The 16,558-nt window shown below is 47.3% G+C and overlaps 16 non-coding genes across 16 annotated transcripts; 7 read left to right on the top strand and 9 right to left on the bottom strand.

Moving 5' to 3' along the window:
- Positions 1-61: 61 nt before the first annotated feature.
- Positions 62-133, bottom strand: Trnaq-uug (transfer RNA glutamine (anticodon UUG)). Its single transcript has one exon. It is a non-coding gene; the product is annotated as a tRNA-Gln (tRNA).
- Positions 134-689: 556 nt separating this feature from the next.
- On the top strand, positions 690-761 carry Trnap-ugg (transfer RNA proline (anticodon UGG)). Its single transcript has one exon. It is a non-coding gene; the product is annotated as a tRNA-Pro (tRNA).
- Positions 762-1,260: 499 nt separating this feature from the next.
- On the bottom strand, positions 1,261-1,332 carry Trnaq-uug (transfer RNA glutamine (anticodon UUG)). Its single transcript has one exon. It is a non-coding gene; the product is annotated as a tRNA-Gln (tRNA).
- Positions 1,333-1,888: 556 nt separating this feature from the next.
- On the top strand, positions 1,889-1,960 carry Trnap-ugg (transfer RNA proline (anticodon UGG)). Its single transcript has one exon. It is a non-coding gene; the product is annotated as a tRNA-Pro (tRNA).
- A 499-nt stretch (positions 1,961-2,459) lies between these two features.
- Positions 2,460-2,531, bottom strand: Trnaq-uug (transfer RNA glutamine (anticodon UUG)). Its single transcript has one exon. It is a non-coding gene; the product is annotated as a tRNA-Gln (tRNA).
- A 556-nt stretch (positions 2,532-3,087) lies between these two features.
- On the top strand, positions 3,088-3,159 carry Trnap-ugg (transfer RNA proline (anticodon UGG)). The gene has a single exon. It is a non-coding gene; the product is annotated as a tRNA-Pro (tRNA).
- A 499-nt stretch (positions 3,160-3,658) lies between these two features.
- On the bottom strand, positions 3,659-3,730 carry Trnaq-uug (transfer RNA glutamine (anticodon UUG)). The gene has a single exon. It is a non-coding gene; the product is annotated as a tRNA-Gln (tRNA).
- Positions 3,731-4,286: 556 nt separating this feature from the next.
- On the top strand, positions 4,287-4,358 carry Trnap-ugg (transfer RNA proline (anticodon UGG)). Its single transcript has one exon. It is a non-coding gene; the product is annotated as a tRNA-Pro (tRNA).
- Positions 4,359-6,055: 1,697 nt separating this feature from the next.
- Positions 6,056-6,127, bottom strand: Trnaq-uug (transfer RNA glutamine (anticodon UUG)). The gene has a single exon. It is a non-coding gene; the product is annotated as a tRNA-Gln (tRNA).
- Positions 6,128-6,683: 556 nt separating this feature from the next.
- On the top strand, positions 6,684-6,755 carry Trnap-ugg (transfer RNA proline (anticodon UGG)). The gene has a single exon. It is a non-coding gene; the product is annotated as a tRNA-Pro (tRNA).
- Positions 6,756-7,254: 499 nt separating this feature from the next.
- On the bottom strand, positions 7,255-7,326 carry Trnaq-uug (transfer RNA glutamine (anticodon UUG)). The gene has a single exon. It is a non-coding gene; the product is annotated as a tRNA-Gln (tRNA).
- Positions 7,327-7,884: 558 nt separating this feature from the next.
- On the top strand, positions 7,885-7,956 carry Trnap-ugg (transfer RNA proline (anticodon UGG)). The gene has a single exon. It is a non-coding gene; the product is annotated as a tRNA-Pro (tRNA).
- Positions 7,957-8,455: 499 nt separating this feature from the next.
- Positions 8,456-8,527, bottom strand: Trnaq-uug (transfer RNA glutamine (anticodon UUG)). The gene has a single exon. It is a non-coding gene; the product is annotated as a tRNA-Gln (tRNA).
- A 6,670-nt stretch (positions 8,528-15,197) lies between these two features.
- Trnaq-uug (transfer RNA glutamine (anticodon UUG)) lies at positions 15,198-15,269 on the bottom strand. The gene has a single exon. It is a non-coding gene; the product is annotated as a tRNA-Gln (tRNA).
- A 556-nt stretch (positions 15,270-15,825) lies between these two features.
- On the top strand, positions 15,826-15,897 carry Trnap-ugg (transfer RNA proline (anticodon UGG)). The gene has a single exon. It is a non-coding gene; the product is annotated as a tRNA-Pro (tRNA).
- A 499-nt stretch (positions 15,898-16,396) lies between these two features.
- On the bottom strand, positions 16,397-16,468 carry Trnaq-uug (transfer RNA glutamine (anticodon UUG)). Its single transcript has one exon. It is a non-coding gene; the product is annotated as a tRNA-Gln (tRNA).
- Between the last annotated feature and the right edge of the window lie 90 nt (positions 16,469-16,558).

Genomic DNA, 16,558 nt, shown 5'->3' with positions numbered 1-16,558 from the left:
ATATACAATTCCAACTACCAGCTCGTACACATTTCTAGAAACGATCGCAAAACACAGAGTCAGGTTCCACCGAGACTCGAACTCGGATCGCTGGATTCAAAGTCCAGAGTGCTAACCATTACACAATGCAACCGGGTGCCTCTAGCAGACTTAAATTGAGCAGCATTTTGACATTAAACCGATAAGCTGCGATTTATTACATGTAGCGTCCTCAGGAAGTGTTTGCGTGGCTAATGACGCAACCAAGTAGGCTGAAAGTGGAGGGAGCAACTTGGAATGTAGCTAGAATTCTTGCCATTATTCGTACATGAAGTGATGTCAAAGGGTCAGGTAATCAAATTCGCGGAACAGCCACTTTCGTATGGTGAATGCTTTGTGCTGGATGCAGCCTAGCTATGAAAACAGCTATGGACACAGAGTACTGTCGAAAAGTGCGTGCTGTCACACAACGCTACGTAGTAGGCGGATGGTGCGTGACACGATAACATTTGCACTTCACACGATCGACATACTGTTACACAACTCAAGCAGCTCTTTCAGCCTTCACATACACTGGTCCTCAGCACAGCTCATGTTGTAGGAGTAGGATTAAGAAATCTCTTTGAGAATATGGTCCAGATTGGTTGCTGCACCTAGCAAGTGCGGCAAGATCGCAGTAGGTGGCGGAATGCACAGGTGCTTCCTTGTGCGGCCTGTTGGTCTAGGGGTATGATTTCTGCTTTGGGTGCAGGAGGTCCCGGGTTCAAATCCCGGACAGGCCCTACTTTTCACTTTCGCGACAACCAAGCACTACGATAAACTAGCGAGTCTCTGAAAGTAGACCATGCAACAGGACAAACTGCATGTCGTGCCACCGGCCAATGATACTGGCAAGTGCGTCTTGTGGAAAGTAAATCTACGAAGCAGGATTAAGCCGTCTTCGATTACTTATATCTATATCTAAAGACTGACACGTATAACGATTCTATTGGTTTCCCAGGAACTAGTACATCGCATGCACGTTTGTTAAATGCACGCGCATGCAGCACCCAAAACGGAGAGATACTGGGACCAGCAGCTGAGGTCGTCTTTTCGCAGTTTAACTCCTTACGTTCCGTTATTAATCCTAGTAGCAAAAGCATAAGTATTTGGAGCGTTCCCCAATCACGTGTGGACGGCTATTAACAATTTGCATTACATGATCCTAGCTAAAATTCTGGATATACAATTCCAACTACCAGCTCGTACACATTTCTAGAAACGATCACAAAACACAGAGTCAGGTTCCACCGAGACTCGAACTCGGATTGCTGGATTCAAAGTCCAGAGTGCTAACCATTACACCATGGAACCGGGTGCCTCTAGCCGACTTAAATTGAGCAGCATTTTGACATTAAACCGATAAGCTGCGATTTATTACATGTAGCGTCCTCAGGAAGTGTTTGCGTGGCTAATGACGCAACCAAGTAGGCTGAAAGTGGAGGGAGCAACTTGGAATGTAGCCACAATTCTTGCCATTATTCGTACATGAAGTGATGTCAAAGGGTCAGGTAATCAAATTCGCGGAACAGCCACTTTCGTATGGTGAATGCTTTGTGCTGGATGCAGCCTAGCTATGAAAACAGCTATGGACATAGAGTACTGTCGAAAAGTGCGTGCTGTCACACAACGCTACGTAGTAGGCGGATGGTGCGTGACACGATAACATTTGCACTTCACACGATCGACATACTGTTACACAACTCAAGCAGCTCTTTCAGCCTTCACATACACTGGTCCTCAGCACAGCTCATGTTGTAGGAGTAGGATTAAGAAATCTCTTTGAGAATATGGTCCAGATTGGTTGCTGCACCTAGCAAGTGCGGCAAGATCTCAGTAGGTGGCGGGATGCAAAGATGCTTCCTTGTGCGGCCTGTTGGTCTAGGGGTATGATTCCTGCTTTGGGTGCAGGTGGTCCCGGGTTCAAATCCCGGACAGGCCCTACTTTTCACTTTCGCGACAACCAAGCACTACGATAAACTAGCGAGTCTCTGAAAGTAGACCATGCAACAGGACAAACTGCATGTCGTGCCACCGGCCAATGATACTGGCCAGTGCGTCTTGTGGAAAGTAAATCTACGAAGCAGGATTAAGCCGTCTTCGATTACTTATATCTATATCTAAAGACTGACACGTATAACGATTCTATTGGTTTCCCAGGAACTAGTACATCGCATGCACGTTTGTTAAATGCACGCGCATGCAGCACCCAAAACGGAGAGATACTGGGAGCAGCAGCTGAGGTCGTCTTTTCGCAGTTTAACCCCTTACGTTCCGTTATTAATCCTAGTAGCAAAAGCATAAGCATTTGGAGCGTTCCCCAATCACGTGTGGACGGCTATTAACAATTTGCATTACATGATCCTAGCTAAAATTCTGGATATACAATTCCAACTACCAGCTCGTACACATTTCTAGAAACGATCACAAAACACAGAGTCAGGTTCCACCGAGACTCGAACTCGGATCGCTGGATTCAAAGTCCAGAGTGCTAACCATTACACCATGGAACCGGGTGCCTCTAGCCGACTTAAATTGAGCAGCATTTTGACATTAAACCGATAAGCTGCGATTTATTACATGTAGCGTCCTCAGGAAGTGTTTGCGTGGCTAATGACGCAACCAAGTAGGCTGAAAGTGGAGGGAGCAACTTGGAATGTAGCTAGAATTCTTGCCATTATTCGTACATGAAGTGATGTCAAAGGGTCAGGTAATCAAATACGCGGAACAGCCACTTTCGTATGGTGAATGCTTTGTGCTGGATGCAGCCTAGCTATGAAAACAGCTATGGACACAGAGTACTGTCGAAAAGTGCGTGCTGTCACACAACGCTACGTAGTAGGCGGATGGTGCGTGACACGATAACATTTGCACTTCACACGATCGACATACTGTTACACAACTCAAGCAGCTCTTTCAGCCTTCACATACACTGGTCCTCAGCACAGCTCATGTTGTACGAGTAGGATTAAGAAATCTCTTTGAGAATATGGTCCAGATTGGTTGCTGCACCTAGCAAGTGCGGCAAGATCTCAGTAGGTGGCGGGATGCACAGATGCTTCCTTGTGCGGCCTGTTGGTCTAGGGGTATGATTCCTGCTTTGGGTGCAGGAGGTCCCGGGTTCAAATCCCGGACAGGCCCTACTTTTCACTTTCGCGACAACCAAGCACTACGATAAACTAGCGAGTCTCTGAAAGTAGACCATGCAACAGGACAAACTGCATGTCGTGCCACCGGCCAATGATACTGGCAAGTGCGTCTTGTGGAAAGTAAATCTACGAAGCAGGATTAAGCCGTCTTCGATTACTTATATCTATATCTAAAGACTGACACGTATAACGATTCTATTGGATTCCCAGGAACTAGTACATCGCATGCACGTTTGTTAAATGCACGCGCATGCAGCACCCAAAACGGAGAGATACTGGGACCAGCAGCTGAGGTCGTCTTTTCGCAGTTTAACCCCTTACGTTCCGTTATTAATCCTAGTAGCAAAAGCATAAGCATTTGGAGCGTTCCCCAATCACGTGTGGACGGCTATTAACAATTTGCATTACATGATCCTAGCTAAAATTCTGGATATACAATTCCAACTACCAGCTCGTACACATTTCTAGAAACGATCGCAGAACACAGAGTCAGGTTCCACCGAGACTCGAACTCGGATCGCTGGATTCAAAGTCCAGAGTGCTAACCATTACACCATGGAACCGGGTGCCTGTAGCCGACTTAAATTGAGCAGCATTTTGACATTAAACCGATAAGCTGCGATTTATTACATGTAGCGTCCTCAGGAAGTGTTTGCGTGGCTAATGACGCAACCAAGTAGGCTGAAAGTGGAGGGAGCAACTTGGAATGTAGCTAGAATTCTTGCCATTATTCGTACATGAAGTGATGTCAAAGGGTCAGGTAATCAAATTCGCGGAAATGCCACTTTCGTATGGTGAATGCTTTGTGCTGGATGCAGCCTAGCTATGAAAACAGCTATGGACACAGAGTACTGTCGAAAAGTGCGTGCTGTCACACAACGCTACGTAGTAGGCGGATGGTGCGTGACACGATAACATTTGCACTTCACACGATCGACATACTGTTACACAACTCAAGCAGCTCTTTCAGCCTTCACATACACTGGTCCTCAGCACAGCTCATGTTGTAGAAGTAGGATTAAGAAATCTCTTTGAGAATATGGTTCAGATTGGTTGCTGCACCTAGCAAGTGCGCCAAGATCTCAGTAGGTGGCGGGATGCACAGATGCTTCCTTGTGCGGCCTGTTGGTCTAGGGGTGTGATTCCTGCTTTGGGTGCAGGAGGTCCCGGGTTCAAATCCCGGACAGGCCCTACTTTTCACTTTCGCGACAACCAAGCACTACGATAAACTAGCGAGTCTCTGAAAGTAGACCATGCAACAGGACAAACTGCATGTCGTGCCACCGGCCAATGATACTGGCAAGTGCGTCTTCTGGAAAGAAAATCTACGAAGCAGGATTAAGCCGTCTTCGATTACTTATATCTATATCTAAAGACTGACACGTATAACGATTCTATTGGTTTCCCAGGAACTAGTACATCGCATGCACGTTTGTTAAATGCACGTGCATGCAGCACCCAAAACGGAGAGATACTGGGACCAGCAGCTGAGGTCGTCTTTTCGCAGTTTAACCCCTTACGTTCCGTTATTAATCCTAGTAGCAAAAGCATAAGCATTTGGAGCGTTCCCCAATCACGTGTGGACGGCTATTAACAATTTGCATTACATGATCCTAGCTAAAATTCTGGATATACAATTCCAACTACCATTTCGTACACATTTCTAGAAACGATCGCAAAACACAGAGTCAGGTTCCACCGAGACTCGAACTCGGATCGCTGGATTCAAAGTCCACAGTGCTAAACATTACACCATGGAACCGGTTGCCTCTAGCCGACTTAAATTGAGCAGCATTTTGACATTAAACCGATAAGCTGCGATTTATTACATGTAGCGTCCTCAGGAAGTGTTTGCGTGGCTAATGACGCAACCAAGTAGGCTGAAAGTGGAGGGAGCAACTTGGAATGTAGCTAGAATTCTTGCCATTATTCGTACATGAAGTGATGTCAAAGGGTCAGGTAATCAAATTCGCGGAACAGCCACTTTCGTATGGTGAATGCTTTGTGCTGGATGCAGCCTAGCTATGAAAACAGCTATGGACACAGAGTACTGTCGAAAAGTGCGTGCTGTCACACAACGCTACGTAGTAGGCGGATGGTGCGTGACACGATAACATTTGCACTTCACACGATCGACATACTGTTACACAACTCAAGCAGCTCTTTCAGCCTTCACATACACTGGTCCTCAGCACAGCTCATGTTGTAGGAGTAGGATTAAGAAATCTCTTTGAGAATATGGTCCAGATTGGTTGCTGCACCTAGCAAGTGCGGCAAGATCTCAGTAGATGGCGGGATGCACAGATGCTTCCTTGTGCGGCCTGTTGGTCTAGGGGTATGATTCCTGCTTTAGGTGCAGGAGGTCCCGGGTCAAATCCCTTACAGGCCCTACTTTTCACTTTCGCGACAACCAAGCACTACGATAAACTAGCGAGTCTCTGAAAGTAGACCATGCAACAGGACAAACTGCATGTCGTGCCACCGGCCAATGATACTGGCAAGTGCGTCTTGTGGAAAGTAAATCTACGAAGCAGGATTAAGCCGTCTTCGATTACTTATATCTATATCTAAAGACTGACACGTATAACGATTCTATTGGTTTCCCAGGAACTAGTACATCGCATGCACGTTTGTTAAATGCACGCGCATGCAGCACCCAAAACGGAGAGATACTGGGACCAGCAGCTGAGGTCGTCTTTTCGCAGTTTAACCCCTTACGTTCCGTTATTAATCCTAGTAGCAAAAGCATAAGCATTTGGAGCGTTCCCCAATCACGTGTGGACGGCTATTAACAATTTGCATTACATGATCCTAGCTAAAATTCTGGATATACAATTCCAACTACCAGCTCGTACACATTTCTAGAAACGATCACAAAACACAGAGTCAGGTTCCACCGCGACTCGAACTCGGATCGCTGGATTCAAAGTCCAGAGTGCTAACCATTACACCATGGAACCGGGTGCCTCTAGCCGACTTAAATTGAGCAGCATTTTGACATTAAACCGATAAGCTGCGATTTATTACATGTAGCGTCCTCAGGAAGTGTTTGCGTGGCTAATGACGCAACCAAGTAGGCTGAAAGTGGAGGGAGCAACTTGGAATGTAGCTAGAATTCTTGCCATTATTCGTACATGAAGTGATGTCAAAGGGTCAGGTAATCAAATACGCGGAACAGCCACTTTCGTATGGTGAATGCTTTGTGCTGGATGCAGCCTAGCTATGAAAACAGCTATGGACACAGAGTACTGTCGAAAAGTGCGTGCTGTCACACAACGCTACGTAGTAGGCGGATGGTGCGTGACACGATAACATTTGCACTTCACACGATCGACATACTGTTACACAACTCAAGCAGCTCTTTCAGCCTTCACATACACTGGTCCTCAGCACAGCTCATGTTGTAGGAGTAGGATTAAGAAATCTCTTTGAGAATATGGTCCAGATTGGTTGCTGCACCTAGCAAGTGCGGCAAGATCTCAGTAGGTGGCGGGATGCACAAATGCTTCCTTGTGCGGCCTGTTGGTCTAGCGGTATGATTCCTGCTTTGGGTGCAGGAGGTCCCGGTTTCAAATCCCGGACAGGCCCTACTTTTCACTTTCGCGACAACCAAGCACTACGATAAACTAGCGAGTCTCTGAAAGTAGACCATGCAACAGGACAAACTGCATGTCGTGCCACCGGCCAATGATACTGGCAAGTGCGTCTTGTGGAAAGTAAATCTACGAAGCAGGATTAAGCCGTCTTCCATTACTTATATCTATATCTAAAGACTGACACGTATAACGATTCTATTGGTTTCCCAGGAACTAGTACATCGCATGCACGTTTGTTAAATGCACGCGCATGCAGCACCCAAAACGGAGAGATACTGGGACCAGCAGCTGAGGTCGTCTTTTCGCAGTTTAACTCCTTACGTTCCGTTATTAATCCTAGTAGCAAAAGCATAAGTATTTGGGGCGTTCCCCAATGACGTGTGGACGGCTATTAACAATTTGCATTACATGATCCTAGCTAAAATTCTGGATATACAATTCCAACTACCAGCTCGTACACATTTCTAGAAACGATCGCAAAACACAGAGTCAGGTTCCACCGAGACTCGAATTCGGATCGCTGGATTCAAAGTCCAGAGTGCTAACCATTACACCATGGAACCGGGTGCCTCTAGCCGACTTAAATTGAGCAGCATTTTGACATTAAACCGATAAGCTGCGATTTATTACATGTAGCGTCCTCAGGAAGTGTTTGCGTGGCTAATGACGCAACCAAGTAGGCTGAAAGTGGAGGGAGCAACTTGGAATGTAGCTAGAATTCTTGCCATTATTCGTACATGAAGTGATGTCAAAGGGTCAGGTAATCAAATTCGCGGAACAGCCACTTTCGTATGGTGAATGCTATGTGCTGGATGCAGCCTAGCTATGAAAAAAAAACAATGGACATAGAGTACTGTCGAAAAGTGCGTGCTGTCACACAACGCTACGTAGTAGGCGGATGGTGCGTGACACGATAACATTTGCACTTCACACGATCGACATACTGTTACACAACTCAAGCAGCTCTTTCAGCCTTCATATACACTGGTCCTCAGCACAGCTCATGTTGTAGGAGTAGGATTAAGAAATCTCTTTGAGAATATGGTCCAGATTGGTTGCTGCACCTAGCAAGTGCGGCAAGATCTCAGTAGGTGGCGGGATGCACAGATGCTTCCTTGTGCGGCCTGTTGGACTAGGGGTATGATTCCTGCTTTGGGTGCAGGAGGTCCCGGGTTCAAATCCCGGACAGGCCCTACTTTTCACTTTCGCGACAACCAAGCACTACGATAAACTAGCGAGTCTCTGAAAGTAGACCATGCAACAGGACAAACTGCATGTCGTGCCACCGGCCAATGATACTGGCAAGTCCGTCTTGTGGAAAGTAAATCTACGAAGCAGGATTAAGCCGTCTTCGATTACTTATATCTATATCTAAAGACTGACACGTATAACGATTCTATTCGTTTCCCAGGAACTAGTACATCGCATGCACGTTTGTTAAATGCACGCGCATGCAGCACCCAAAACGGAGAGATACTGGGAGCAGCAGCTGAGGTCGTCTTTTCGCAGTTTAACCCCTTACGTTCCGTTATTAATCCTAGTAGCAAAAGCATAAGCATTTGGAGCGTTCCCCAATCACGTGTGGACGGCTATTAACAATTTGCATTACATGATCCTAGCTAAAATTCTGGATATACAATTCCAACTACCAGCTCGTACACATTTCTAGAAACGATCGCAAAACACAGAATCAGGTTCCACCGAGACTCGAACTCGGATCGCTGGTTTCAAAGTCCAGAGTGCTAACCATTACACCATGGAACCGGGTGCCTCTAGCCGACTTAAATTGAGCAGCATTTTGACATTAAACCGATAAGCTGCGATTTATTACATGTAGCGTCCTCAGGAAGTGTTTGCGTGGCTAATGACGCAACCAAGTAGGCTGAAAGTGGAGGGAGCAACTTGGAATGTAGCTAGAATTCTTGCCATTATTCGTACATGAAGTGATGTCAAAGGGTCAGGTAATCAAATTCGCGGAACAGCCACTTTCGTATGGTGAATGCTTTGTGCTGGATGCAGCCTAGCTATGAAAACAGCTATGGACACAGAGTACTGTCGAAAAGTGCGTGCTGTCACACAACGCTACGTAGTAGGCGGATGGTGCGTGACACGATAACATTTCCACTTCACACGATCGACATACTGTTACACAACTCAAGCAGCTCTTTCAGCCTTCACATACACTGGTCCTCAGCACAGCTCATGTTGTAGGAGTAGGATTAAGAAATCTCTTTGAGAATATGGTCCAGATTGGTTGCTGCACCTAGCAAGTGCGGCAAGATCTCAGTAGGTGTCGGGATGCACAGATGCTTCCTTGTGCGGCCTGTTGGTCTACGGGCGACGGCCTTGCCGCAGTGGATACACTGGTTCCCGTGAGATCACCGAAGTTCAACGCTGACGGGCGTGGTCGGCACTTGGATGGGTGACCATCCAGGCCGCCATGCACTGTTGCCATTTTACAGGTCAACTTGATAAAAAAAAAAGTCGAGGCGCGGCCGTCGTGCAGGTCGGACGTGCCTGGAGCGTTGTTTACATGCTCAGCTGCGGCCTGCGGTGCGGCACGTGGTGAGTCGAGGGCCGTTGCGGCGCGCAAACATCTTGTTTGTAACGAATAGAACCTAACATGGATCACCCAGAGCGGAAAGATACTTTGAAGTTTATGTTTGATGGAAGTTTTTCTCGACCGAAATATTACGAAGTCGAACGATTTCTCGATGAAGACGTAAAATTGCCTCCCACCGATATCATTGGTATCCATTTGTCTATTGTCAGTAGCACAGTTTATATCAAATTGCGTGACCAAGAATTGTGCGACAAAATCATCGATTCATGTGGCGGTACCTATAAATTTCGACACAGTGACGGGAATGTTGGTGAGGTGACTGTTGTCCACGCTGGTCTTGGTATTCGTACCGTCAGGATTTTCGAGTTGCCTTTTGAAATCTCGGCCGAACAAATTAATGCTTCTATTAAGTCCTACGGCAAAATTATCAGTAACATTGCCGAAAAGTGGGCCTCGTTCCATAAGTACCCTGTTTTGAACGGTGTGCGGCAAATTAAGATCGAATTGCAACGGCATATTCCGTCCTACCTAACGATTTGTGGATATAGGGCGATAATCATATATGAGGGACAGCCTCGTACATGTTCAGGCTGTAATTCCACGGGACACGTCCGGGCACAGTGCATCCAACGACGTGTAACGCAGCTGCCTGCGGGTGAACTGGGCCCTCCCCCGCAACCGACAATATTACCGACTACTTATGTAGCGGCGGTCCGTGCAAATACACCCACTGCGTCGGCTGCGGAAGTCGGACTTAGTGTGGCAGATGTTACGAATGACGGAGATGTACCTATGGAAATCTCTACCGCTCAGGAAGCCTTGCCGGTCGCTGGCTTACTAGCCGCGGTGCCCTGTGACGACTCACGTGAGGAAGCCAGGGTTGACGTTGTGGAGGCGGCCACTACCGCCACTGACAGCCAGCAAGAGACAGAGGCTCTTCCTCTTCCTTTAAAGAATGCGGAAGCCTCTGTCAGTGGGTCCTCCCCGAAAAAGCACAAGAAACGTCGGATCGCTCGTCCGGCAGCAGCTCAATCGGCACCTCCCTTGCGTGAAAAGGCCAAACACGCGGGCCGCATGATCTGCGATGACACTTCGGGGACCGAAGATTATCTTCCGTCGTTGGCCTCACCCATGAATATTGACGATGATGTATCCAACCTTGACACGGGGAGGGCACATATTAGTGCACCACCGCGGACGGCCCAAGTTGCAGATGTGCAGGGTGACGGCCCGCAATGCGGTTCCGGAACTGCTGCAGCAGGCGCGACGACGGCTGTGTCTGTCGATAATTGGGCGGATGATATTGAAGATATGACTGGCAATCCCGAGCGTGAAGAACCGATGGCAACTGGTGATACGCTGCTTACGTCTCGGCGCAATGCAGCGTCCACGGACGGCGACGTCTAGACTTATACGACCTCCGAAGCGGACGACTGATGAAGGGATAAAAATCGTACCTGTTTTCATCTGCAGATGACCACTCATCCCACATTGCTCCGTTCACGACAATCCTATAAGATTTCTACCATAAATGTTAACCGCATTGTCTCTCAAGCAAAAATCCACAGCCTTCGACATTATTTACGGGCCGCTGATATAGACATTCTGTTCGTACAGGAAGCACTGACTCCACTCCTAGCCGACGTACCCGGTTATGACGCCATTGTCAATATAGGGACGGAGGCAGGTACGATCATTCTGTATCGGGAAGGCATTGAATGTTCTTGTTTGTCCATGTTACCTACCGGACGAGGCATTGCCGCACAGTTCCATGATGTACTCCTTCTTAATGTGTACGCCCCTTCCGGTTCCAACGCGCGAGCGGCGAGGAGGGAGTTTTACACGGGAGAGATAGCGAATCTAATCACCGACTTGCGTCTGCGTATTATTATGGGTGGTGACTTTAACTGCGTATTGCGCCGCACCGATCAAACGCCGAACTTTAACTTCAGCCAGGAACTGCTAACACTGGTTACAGAATTGCAGTCAGTCGACACGTGGGCGACCTTACACCCAGATGAAGTTGCCTTTACTCACTTTACGCAGACATCTTCCAGCAGGTTAGATCGCATATATGTGCAACGCGGTCTTTTAGCCGACGTGGGAACTTGCGAATATTGGCCCGTTAATTTCAGTGACCATATCGCTTACCACATCGTCTTTAATCACTCACCGCAGAAAGTTTATAGAGGCTTCGGACGATGGCAACTCAACTGTCGCCTCTTACAAGACGCCACTTTAGAGCGTGAGATCCGGTCAGTTTGGCACTCCGTAACATCAAGCAGGCCCACGTATTCCACGTGGATTGATTGGTGGACGCTTCATGCAAAGGGGAAACTCATTACTTGCATCAAGCACCACGCCCGGATTCGCGCTCGCGGTGAGAAGGAAATCACTGAATTCTATTTCTGTGCCCTGCGAGAATTGTACCGGGATTATCATCAGGTGCCTAATAACATCACGCACGTACGCAGACTCCAAGCCAAGATTACATCCTTGACGGGCTGCACCGCCGTCGGCCACCAGATTCGAGCACGTGACTCCACAAACTTGCCGCAACAGCAGACGTCAGTCCATCATATCGTCCAACAGTTACGTGCAGCGCGTAGGAAACTTATTCATAAGTTGCAGGATGCAGACGGTGCTTGTTATACCCTACAGCGAGACATCAAAAACCATGTTACCAACCACTTTGCTGCACTTTACACCTGTGCTGGTGTACCACATGAGAAAGTGCGAGAATGGTATCATTCTGGACCCCCGCCGTACTGCATTACCGACGACCTCAATCGGGACCTGCTTGCTCCCTTTACCAAAGAAGAACTGAAGGATGCCCTGCTTGCTGCGCCACGAAATAAATCTCCGGGCACGGACGGGCTCTCTGTCGAGTTTTACGTCAAATATTGGCCTATATTAGGGGACGAACTCACAGAGATGTACAATGAAGTACTACGTGGGATTGCTCTACCCCCAGCCTTCACAGAAGGGTTAACTGTTTTAATACCTAAGACGCCGACGCCGACCACCACCAAAGATCTGCGGCCCATTACTCTGCTCAATGCCGACTTTAAGCTTCTGACGCGCGCCCTCAATGCCCGATTACGGCAGCTGTTACCCTATCTTCTGGGACCATACCAAATGAGTGCGATCCGTGGTCGGTCGCTGTCCACCATTTTGGCGCTATATCGGGATCTCGTCTCCCTCACCTGGGCCACCCGTACTCCTATGGCCATAGCATTTCTTGACTTCGATAAGGCTTACGATCGAGCTGACTATCACTATCTCAGCGGCGTGATGGAATCAATGGGCTTCAGTCTTAATTTTATCCACCTCATCAACAACTGTATCAGTGGTACCCGTACACGCTTCCTGATCAATAATACATTGACGGAGTACGTCCAGCTCTCACGGGGTATCAAGCAAGGCTGTCCACTTTCAACGACGCTCTATGCGATCCTCATGGAACCCTTGTTGCGCCATCTACATCATAGCCTCCCTGGATTCCAGTTTTATGGTATCAAGTCTGTGGTCCAAGCTTACGCAGACGATGTCAGCGTGCTTCTTAACGACGTTCGCGATGTCACCGCAGCGAAACGCATTCTTGAGGAATTCCAAAGAGATAGTGGTGCCATGTTAAACGTCAATAAATCCGCCGCCTTAACGCTTGGTCAAGAACGACCTATCACAGGCGAAGCTTGGCTGCCCTGTGTACAGACTAGAAAACACCTTGGTCTCTACGTTACGGCCCGGCCTCTGGACATGTCTCACAAAAATTGGATACCCAAAATTCAGGCGATAAAAGCACTCCTGCGCGACCAGAACATGCGACACCTCGATCGTCTGCAGCGAGCCTTTTTCGTCAACTCTTATGCCCTCTCCAAATTACAATTTGTTGCCGCCGTCCTACCTATGCCACCCACAGTAGCAAGATCACTCCTAGCGGCGGCCGCCTGGTACGTCTGGAAGCTCAATATTTTTAAGGTTTCCTTCACCACGACAGCACTGCCATGCGATATGGGAGGCCTTGGCTTGAAAAACCCCGGCATTCATGCCCTAGCCCTGTATCTGAAACGCTCATGGCAGATACTCACCGCCAGCGAGGACACCGTCACGAAGCGGCTCTATCAACTGTCCCGCCCCCGCAATATATCTCCGCCTGTGGACATTGGCCACGTCGGCCCGCACTTTCAGCATATAGCACTGTATTACCTTGAAAGTAGCTATCTCGACGACGAGCTTTTCAAGAAGCCGACGGTAAAACTGTACCGCCACTTACTTCGGCCGTCACTGCCTGGGCCCTTGGAAAAGAAGTATCCGGCTTGCAATTGGTCCCTCGTTTGGGCTAACATCCATAATCCAACGCTTCCGACAGATGTCCGCTCCAAATGGTATGACGTGGTCGCTGACACTATTCCGACGAAAGAAAAGCGGCACAGGATTAATCTTGCACCCAGTCCCTACTGCGACTTGTGCCACATGGTTGAGACTATTGCACATCTGTTTGTCTGCAAGGATCAAGTGCACATCTGGAATTGGACGCGCAAAAAACTCGCTGTGCTCAACCGGACTGCGCCTCATGCGATTCAGATCCACGACATTCTGCGCCCGGACTACCGACTCTTCCCTGCAGCCAAACATAACAGCTACCTATGGCTTATGGGACATTTTATCCACTATATTCTGTCCGGCAGTGCGCCTAATGTCTTAGATTTTCAAGTATATCTCTCACACCAACACTGGCGCACAACCAACCAATATGGGCACCGGTATCAGTCAACATTTCAAAATTTTCTTCACATCGTCCTTGAGATGAAGTAGGACGTGGATAACATGAATATCTGTTATAACAATTCGTTTTTCCTGTACTATAGTCAAGGTTATACTCACTGCAAAGACTTAAATTTGTCTCATTGTGATTCTGAATAAAGCAACGTATGAGATCAAGAATATGTCCTTCCCAGGAGCAGTTATTTCTACGACATATTAAATTAGGTGTATTTTGCATGAAACAAAAGCGCAAAACAGACAGTAGAAACGAGCAAAGAAGATGGATAGAAAACAAACGAATATACAAATTACAACGAACAAAAAAAAAACTAAAAAAAAACAAAAAACAAAAAAAATGGATAAGGCAAAAAAAAGTGGTTAAGGCGAAAAAAAAATGGATAAGGCGCCGGATTAACTAAAAAAAAAAAAATGGATAAGGCGTCGGACTTCGTATCTGAAGATTACAGGTTCGAATGCTGTCACGCTTGTGTTTTTCCAGTTCTGAAAAAGAAACATATCGTTTAAAAAAAAAAAAAAAAAAAAAAAATGGGTATGATTCCTGCTTTGGGTGTAGGAGGTCCCGGGTTCAAATCCCGGACAGGGCCTACTTTTCACTTTCGCGACAACCAAGCAATACGATAAACTAGCGAGTCTCTGAAAGTAGACCATGCAACAGGACAAACTGCATGTCGTGCCACCGGCCAATGATACTGGCCAGTGCGTCTAGTGGAAAGTAAATCTACGAAGCAGGATTAAGCCGTCTTCGATTACTTATATCTATATCTAAAGACTGACACGTATAACGATTCTATTCGTTTCCCAGGAACTAGTACATCGCATGCACGTTTGTTAAATGCACGCGCATGCAGCACCCAAAACGGAGAGATACTGGGACCAGCAGCTGAGGTCGTCTTTTCGCAGTTTAACCCCTTACGTTCCGTTATTAATCCTAGTAGCAAAAGCATAAGCATTTGGAGCGTTCCCCAATCACGTGTGGACGGCTATTAACAATTTGCATTACATGATCCTAGCTAAAATTCTGGATATACAATTCCAACTACCAGCTCGTACACATTTCTAGAAACGATCGCAGAACACAGAGTCAGGTTCCACCGAGACTCGAACTCGGATCGCTGGATTCAAAGTCCAGAGTGCTAACCATTACACCATGGAACCGGGTGCCTGTAGCCGACTTAAATTGAGCAGCATTTTGACATTAAACCGATAAGCTGCGATTTATTACATGTAGCGTCCTCAGGAAGTGTTTGCGTGGCTAATGACGCAACCAAGTAGGCTGAAAGTGGAGGGAGCAACTTGGAATGTAGCTAGAATTCTTGCCATTATTCGTACATGAAGTGATGTCAAAGGGTCAGGTAATCAAATTCGCGGAAATGCCACTTTCGTATGGTGAATGCTTTGTGCTGGATGCAGCCTAGCTATGAAAACAGCTATGGACACAGAGTACTGTCGAAAAGTGCGTGCTGTCACACAACGCTACGTAGTAGGCGGATGGTGCGTGACACGATAACATTTGCACTTCACACGATCGACATACTGTTACACAACTCAAGCAGCTCTTTCAGCCTTCACATACACTGGTCCTCAGCACAGCTCATGTTGTAGGAGTAGGATTAAGAAATCTCTTTGAGAATATGGTTCAGATTGGTTGCTGCACCTAGCAAGTGCGCCAAGATCTCAGTAGGTGGCGGGATGCACAGCTGCTTCCTTGTGCGGCCTGTTGGTCTAGGGGTGTGATTCCTGCTTTGGGTGCAGGAGGTCCCGGGTTCAAATCCCGGACAGGCCCTACTTTTCACTTTCGCGACAACCAAGCACTACGATAAACTAGCGAGTCTCTGAAAGTAGACCATGCAACAGGACAAACTGCATGTCGTGCCACCGGCCAATGATACTGGCAAGTGCGTCTTCTGGAAAGAAAATCTACGAAGCAGGATTAAGCCGTCTTCGATTACTTATATCTATATCTAAAGACTGACACGTATAACGATTCTATTGGTTTCCCAGGAACTAGTACATCGCATGCACGTTTGTTAAATGCACGTGCATGCAGCACCCAAAACGGAGAGATACTGGGACCAGCAGCTGAGGTCGTCTTTTCGCAGTTTAACCCCTTACGTTCCGTTATTAATCCTAGTAGCAAAAGCATAAGCATTTGGAGCGTTCCCCAATCACGTGTGGACGGCTATTAACAATTTGCATTACATGATCCTAGCTAAAATTCTGGATATACAATTCCAACTACCATTTCGTACACATTTCTAGAAACGATCGCAAAACACAGAGTCAGGTTCCACCGAGACTCGAACTCGGATCGCTGGATTCAAAGTCCAGAGTGCTAACCATTACACCATGGAACCGGTTGCCTCTAGCCGACTTAAATTGAGCAGCATTTTTACATTAAACCGATAAGCTGCGATTTATTACATGTAGCGTCCTCAGGAAGTGTT

The sequence above is a fragment of the Schistocerca gregaria genome, chromosome 2 (genome assembly GCF_023897955.1).
Source record: "Schistocerca gregaria isolate iqSchGreg1 chromosome 2, iqSchGreg1.2, whole genome shotgun sequence".
In the NCBI taxonomy this organism is placed as follows: domain Eukaryota; kingdom Metazoa; phylum Arthropoda; class Insecta; order Orthoptera; family Acrididae; genus Schistocerca; species Schistocerca gregaria.
This window is presented reverse-complemented; position numbering and strand designations above follow the sequence as displayed.